Here is a 7,252-nt window from a genome sequence, read left to right on the forward strand (position 1 = left end):
AATGTACAGTCGTATCATGGGGACTAAAAATAACACTAGTTTGTGAGGTAGTGGGTTCATGTCATTGGTTCATGTTAATGGTGTTTGTGTTTAATTACCCAGAATCATTCAGATCTGTTTTATTCCATTTAAGAGCGTCCAACTTCAGCTCCCTCCATTTCTCGAATGGCGCACGACAGACCTTGTATTGTTCAAGATCTCGAAAACTTGAATATCGAGTCCTTCTACTGGACACAAGCATTCAGACAACTATTCCCTCTTCATTATTATTCAACCATCTCGCCTTCAACCGTTTTTTTTTTTATTCTCCGTCTTTCAGTTGATGACTATACAGGGGCTTTGCTGAGCATGTATAGGATACAGCTTCCCATTTATGTAAAAAAAAAAAAAACTGAATCTTTACCAAGCACGGTGAATTCAAAAGCCTTTCGATTAAAGATTTTTCTCCCTTAATTGTTTTGCATCTCACCCACTGCCATGCAGGAGTAAACCAGTATCTGGACTCTTTCCTCCCTTTAACTGGAGAACTTCTGGACATTCTTCCCTATTCAAAAATGCCGCATTTAAAATTTCACCCTCATATATCACGATTTATCCAGCATTAAAAGAAAACGATAAATCTTTTTTTTTATTTGTAAAAGGGGTCAGGCCAGGGGCAACACAATGCGACAAAAAAGTGTCACTGATGGTCCCCGTCACTAAAGAAAACCGTTCAAAAACAAGTCCAAAGTGACATTGTGAAAAGTCTTGGAACTTTTCTTTTTGTAAAGGTCTGAAATCATAGGCAGGTGGAAATACAGTCGTTGGCAGGGAGTGTCAGACTTTTCCGGCAGAAAGATTAAAAAAAAAACTGCGAATACTAGGTTAACTCTTGCATCTGTACAGAAACCAGTTAGCAAAAGTGGATTAAAAAAAAACTTAACCCTCTCACTGCGATACGCAACAATTCACGTCACTAGAAGCACTGTACAGAATTTTTACCATCACCTGCAGGAGAGAGAGAGAGAGAGAGAGAGAGAGAGAGAGAGAGAGAGAGAGAGAGAGAGAGAGAGAGAGAGAGAGCGATTAAAAAACCAGACCTCCTAATACCTAGTCAGTATATGTCTGGAGGTGACTGTTGAAACAAAATAAACTTATCACACTGCTTTGTGATAAGATGCACCAAATATCACCTAAATGGTTAAAAAAAAAAAAAAAATGCCGACCTAGATAAATAACATAACCATATTCATTAGACAGTTTTAAGGTCAGTACAATCTGTCACAGGGTTGTAGGGTGCGTTGAATGCGATTTTAGACACGCTAAATAACCATGAAAGGTAAAAAAAAATATTCACATGCTCCCTTCATTTAACAGTATTGAAATCAGTACATTGTCACTGGATACTGGCGTCTGGTAGATTCCGTCGAGAAATGAAGTTCTTGTGTTGTCTTTCCCGCTCTTCCTGCAATTGCCTCGTGTGTGGTGTCGCCTACGTGTGTAGCAGCAGAGTACCCTGCGCGCTGCTGCTGCTGCTGCTGCTGCTGCTGGCACTGAGCCTCCCTGGAGAAAAAGGAGGATTTGAGGTCGTACTTATCTGATTTCCCACTCGTCCTTCCCTCCGTCTCCTTCAGTCTACGTGACCAAAGTTAGAGTTTCACTATTTCTTTCTTTCTCTTCGTAGAATTTTTGCCCTCGAGGATTCCTTTTTCCGTCCAGGTCTTCCGCTCTCTGAACCCTTAATGTCGTTATTTTTGTACCTCTCTCTCTCTCTCTCTCTCTCTCTCTCTCTCTCTCTCTCTCTCTCTCTCTCTCTCTCTCTCTCTCTCTCTCTCTCTCTCTCTCTCTCTGAGGCAACTGAAAATTTTAACAGTAAGTACCTTCGAAATCCTTGATTACGTATTTTTTCTTGTTACGTAATTGAACATTATGTACGACATGACACAATGGGAATTAAGCTGAAAAATAAAGTTAATTAGTGAGATGTTTTGTTTCCCTGTCTTTAGTGAGTACAAGGCTTGGGAAAGATGAAGGAATAGGGAACAAAATATTTTCCGGGACTTACCGAGGAAGGGGGAAGAGGAGCTTGAAATCTTGGTTTACTAAGTGCTTAAGGTACAGGATTAGCCATTTAAGCCATGAAGGTGAAGGTAGCGGTCAGTGGCTAAAGAAATTTATGTGGATTCGAGTGGATATTAAACGGTAACACGCTTAGGTTCTTACGTAGGTCGTTTGGAGGAAAACTATCCACATTATAATAGAAAAGAAACGTGTTGGTAGCCTGTAGTGGTCACTAACTAACAAGACGGATCCAAGTAAACATATTGCAGCAACAGACTTTTAGTTTCTTTATTACGCTGTTTCGTTAAAGTACGGTACTTGATACTTAGTATAGTACTGGAGGAAAATTAGCCACATTATGATAGAGGAAGAAAGGTGTAGAAAGCTTGTACAAGGTGATTTCAAGTGAATGTAAGTGAAGAAAGGTGTAGGAAGCTTGTACAAGGTGATTTCAAGTGAATGTAAGTGAAGAAAGGTGTAGGAAGCTTGTACGAGTACAAGGTGATTTCAAGTGAATGTAAGTGAATCAAACAGCAACAAACTTTTACCGTGTGTGTGTGTGTGTGTGTGTGTGTGTGTGTGTGTGTGTGTTCACGCGGGTCGGTGTATAATAAAAACGATTTTCTTCACCAGCCGAAAAAAATGCTATCCCACAAACGAAATGTCGTCTAAAACCTCCAATATCTCACCCTGACTTCACTCAACGTGGCGGTGAGTAGCAGCGTCCGCCGCCTGTCACGGGACTGCCTACCTCCACTAATGACCGACTTGGTGACGTCTGACGCCTCCAAGTCCCTGATTTCTGTTACAGTGAGATCAAAATGATTACTTGATATTTAGTTCTCTCTTATTTCGCCCTAAAAGGATAATTTTTTTACCTTAATTTGTGGTTTACTCTTTATTTACGAGATGCTTCAGAGATATACCATTTTACAAAAGCTAAGTGATTGCTTCCATGACTGACTATTTTTTAACGTCAGACCCAGCCTGAATCATGTGAATTATTTAATCAGCGTTGATTGCTTCCTCTCTCCAATTACTTTCATATATTTTTTTCAAGGTATGGTTTATATCATGTATGAATTGACTTCCACGTTTTTAAGCTCCTAATAATTTTTTTTTGTGTATTTACTTTGTTCTTATTGTTCTTATTGTGTTTTAAGTCAATTCTGGATTTCTTTCTAGGAATACCACCACCACCTCCTCCTCCTCCTCCTCCTCCTCCTCCTCCTACCTTGACATTGCCACTTCACCCCCTCGCGTGCTTTCCTCAGCCTCCGATCATCACATCATGACCTGCCGTGCCTGTCTTCCTGAACTCCTCCTCCTCCTCCTCCTACCTTGACATTGCCACCTCACCCCCTCGCGTGCTTTCCTCAGCCTCCGCTCATCACATCATGACCTGCCGTGCCTGTCTTCCTGAATAGCAGCCGCGATGTCTTCATCTTCAACTTGCGCCTCATTTCCTGCAAACTCGTACGTCTTCTTGAGCGGCGGGTTTGCAAGCGAGATAAAAAGAAAAGGAAAAAAGGACAAAAGGAAAAATAAAGAAAAAGAAAAAAACGAAGAGAGAAAACGGACAGTAGGAAGCGAACTGAGATGCTGAAACGATATCGAATGAAAATAAATAAATAAATACTACTTTTCAAAGACGGATATTCAAGTGCAAGATGAGCCTTGAAATTTTCATATTACTAAACAAATACTTAAAGAATAAAAAAAAACTTTTGATCAATAAGGGCTTCAATTGTAAACACCCATTGAAATCTTGCAAGGCCACAAAAAAAAAAGGCTAAACACAATGAATCGGATTAAAATTGACGAGTCATTGAAAAAGACAGATAAAGAATCACAAAAAAATAAATAAATAGTAATAATAAATAAATAAATAAATAAATAAGAAATATTGATCAGATATTCAACTGTAAGAAGCGGAGTGAATATTTTGTGAGGCGGGGTAGGCGGCCGGGAGCTCCATCCAGTGCGGGGCCAGAACCTTACAAGAGAGGCCCGGGAAAATGTTGAGGTCCCGCAGTGAAGTGGCTGGCCTTGGAGTGTCCCTGCGAGAGGCCGAGATAAAAGCTTCCCTTCCACGCTGACTTGCGCTGCTGCTAAACTTTTCTCGGCAGCGTTTTCCAGTAATGCTGCGACACTCTGGCTGAAGGCGTAGGTACGAGTATAATACGATGCGATGCTAGTATGATGTGAGTATTTACGAAGCTTTTTTATTTGTTTCCATCCCGAATTTTCCTATTAATTATGTGACATTGGTGCTTGATGACATACAGTATAATAGGATACAATGCTTAGTATGATATTAGGAAGCGTTATTTATTTATTTTTTTTTCATATTGCGTTGTTTCATGTCAAGAATAATACATGGATTTTCCTATTAATTCTGGGACACTGCGGCTTGATGGTTTACCGTATAATACGATAGAATGTTTAGTATAATATTTCGGAGGCTTTGTGTATTTGTTTTACTGCATTGTTTCATGTAAGAAATACCTAAGACAATAATTAATATCACGTATATTTTCCAGCAGACTTGTAGAATGTTTAACGTTGTAACTGACCAAAAATATAAAGTACAGAAATAACATACAAGGAAAATGTGTTTAGTTATTGTATTTGTACCTATATTCTAGAAATAGTTATTCTCGTGTGAAAATATCCTTGAGAACCAGACTAATGAACTGTGTGGCCTTTAAAAACTTGAGACAACAAAGCGTTCCAAAATAAGGGATGTAGGCAGATCAATGATTTAAGGGTGAAAACTTTCACATGCCATGCAACACATGTTCACGGGAGACGGTAACAGCTGGGGGCGAATCTCCGCCTGCCAAGTAGTGGGTAAGGTTATTACTGTGTGTGTGTGTCTCTCTCTCTCTCTCTCTCTCTCTCTCTCTCTCTCTCTCTCTCTCTCTCTCTCTCTCTCTCTCGAGAGAGAGAGAGAGAGAGAGAGAGAGAGAGAGAGAGAGAGAGAGAGAGAGAGAGAGAGAGAGAGAGAGAGAGAGAGAGAGAGAGAGAGAGAGAGAGAGAGAGAGAGAGAGAGAGAGCCCAGACGCGTATACACACATGCAAATACGCGGAATGGAGGAGGAAATTAAGTTATGAAGTTCTGAAAGACTTTAGGGAGTATATGAATAAGTTGAAGAAGGTTTAAACTTGCAAGACTACAGTAGTCGTTACGATAAAGAAATAAGTGTGCGTGGAGCTCCCGAATGTGACAGATACTGGACAGCTAAGTGAGTGGCGGAATCGTCGGGGTTGGAGGGCGGAATATACTGTTTGGTGAGTTACTGATAATGTACGTGGTGAGGTAAAACGTTGTGTTGTTCTGATTCCAAGTGTGGTGAAATAAAAAAAAAATATTTCCAAGTGATGAAATAAAAAAAAAAAGAAAAATAATTCCAAGTGTGGTGAAATAGTGTTTCATGTCTTAATGTGGTAAAATGGATCGGGATTTGATTCTTGGGGGTGGATGATATGAAACGTTTATCGGTCTCTTATAAGAACACAAGAAGATAATGGAACTTGCAACAGGTCATTAGTCTTACACGTGGTAGTCCCTGTTCGAAACATACATACTTACTTACACTTATCATCCTTATACTCGTACATAAATTTGTTTATCTCTTTTCGATCTCATATTTGGTGGTGAAATAAAAGGGATTTGATTCTTGCAATGTAAAGAAAGGTTTTGATACGTATAATGTATAATAAATATAAAAAGAGGTTTAACATTTGAGAACTACGTAAAAAGGTTAGGAATTATGTTGAGAAAAACAAATTGGTTTCCATGCGTGGTATCATAAAAAAGTACCTTGCCTCATATTTGATGAAATAAAAATCACTTGATCAAAAGACTGACCCACATTCAACATTGGAATTAAGAGGAATGGAGGACGAAAAATGTGTTAGAAGGCTTATGCTGAAGGCTTACACAAAGAGAGAGAGAGAGAGAGAGAGAGAGAGAGAGAGAGAGAGAGAGAGAGAGAGAGAGAGAGAGAGAGAGAGAGAGAGAGAGGTGGGTGCAAGTTGTAAGAGGATTGTTTCAAGACTCAGGCAACTTTTTTCATCTTTTTATGTAAAGAAGGATTATATACTGATGATGTTGCTGTTGGGAACTCTGGATGAGAAGAAGAGTGGGAGAGGATACTGGCATTACTGATAGAGAGAATAGGGTTAGCTAAATCGAAGAATGGTTATCTGTGCATCCGATTTAAGTTAATTTTTTTTATAGTATTTAATGTTTGTGTGTGTTTGGAAGGAATATATTTATTGAAGTATATTTCTTTGAAGTAGGTAAGGAAGATTAGAACAAAGTGGTTGCTGTTTGAAATCAGAAGACCTACATGTGGCAATTTATATGTAACACACACACACACACACATACACGGGGGAAGAAGGAAAGCAGTATATAAAGCTCGAAAAGGATGAGAATCGCCACACACACACACACACACACACACACACACACACACACACACACACACACACACACACACACACACACACACACACACACACACACAGGTGAGCAGAGGGTTAAAGGATGGACTGGCAGTAAAAGCTTCCGTAGGGATTAAACTAAAAGCCGAATATCGGAGCGAGGAGGCGAAACCGAGGCAGACTGAGGAACAGAGCGAGGCAGACTGAGCGTCGGGGGGTGCATGTCGGTCGTCTTGGGACCACTCCAGCCCTCAGTCCAGGTCAGAGCTGCGATGGCACGGGAACTGGAAAGGCAATAGTGGCTCTGTCTTTACCTTTAATATGATGTCCATTGAAGAAAAAATGTGGCAGTACTTCATGAAAAAGGGTAATATCGTGAATGGGTTACGTATGGATTGTATTATGTGGATACAATTATGTAAGTTGATACGAAAGGCGATACGTGAACAGGATATCATAAATTTGTATACATTCATATCCTTTTGTGAGAGGACCGCGTGCTGGCATGTAATGGTAGAGTATGGGTGCTTGACGAGGCTTCATGAGACTCACTCTGTCATTATTTGTCTCCCTTCAACAGGCACGTACCAATCTCACTTTAAACACTTTATTATATTTATCATTATGAGAGAAAACTATTGTGTGTGGATAGGTAGACAAACAGCCCATTGTTAGACTTAAGCTTTCTGGGCCTCTCAATGGCTTCTACATCTCTTTCTTACTGGGTGAGCAAACAATCTCAACTCTCATTTGAAAG

General features: G+C 39.9%; 1 long non-coding RNA gene across 1 annotated transcript in view; it reads left to right on the forward strand.

The window, feature by feature from the left end:
* Positions 1-4,653, forward strand: part of LOC135096784 (uncharacterized) — a 10,631-nt gene extending 5,978 nt beyond the window's left edge. Inside the window, exons 2-3 of the long non-coding RNA XR_010265018.1 lie at positions 2,674-2,850; positions 3,226-4,653. This is a non-coding gene — a long non-coding RNA (uncharacterized LOC135096784). The remainder of the gene's footprint in view (positions 1-2,673; positions 2,851-3,225) is intronic.
* The last annotated feature ends 2,599 nt before the right edge of the window (positions 4,654-7,252 follow it).

The sequence above is a fragment of the Scylla paramamosain genome, unplaced genomic scaffold (assembly GCF_035594125.1).
Source record: "Scylla paramamosain isolate STU-SP2022 unplaced genomic scaffold, ASM3559412v1 Contig7, whole genome shotgun sequence".
Lineage (NCBI taxonomy): Eukaryota > Metazoa > Arthropoda > Malacostraca > Decapoda > Portunidae > Scylla > Scylla paramamosain.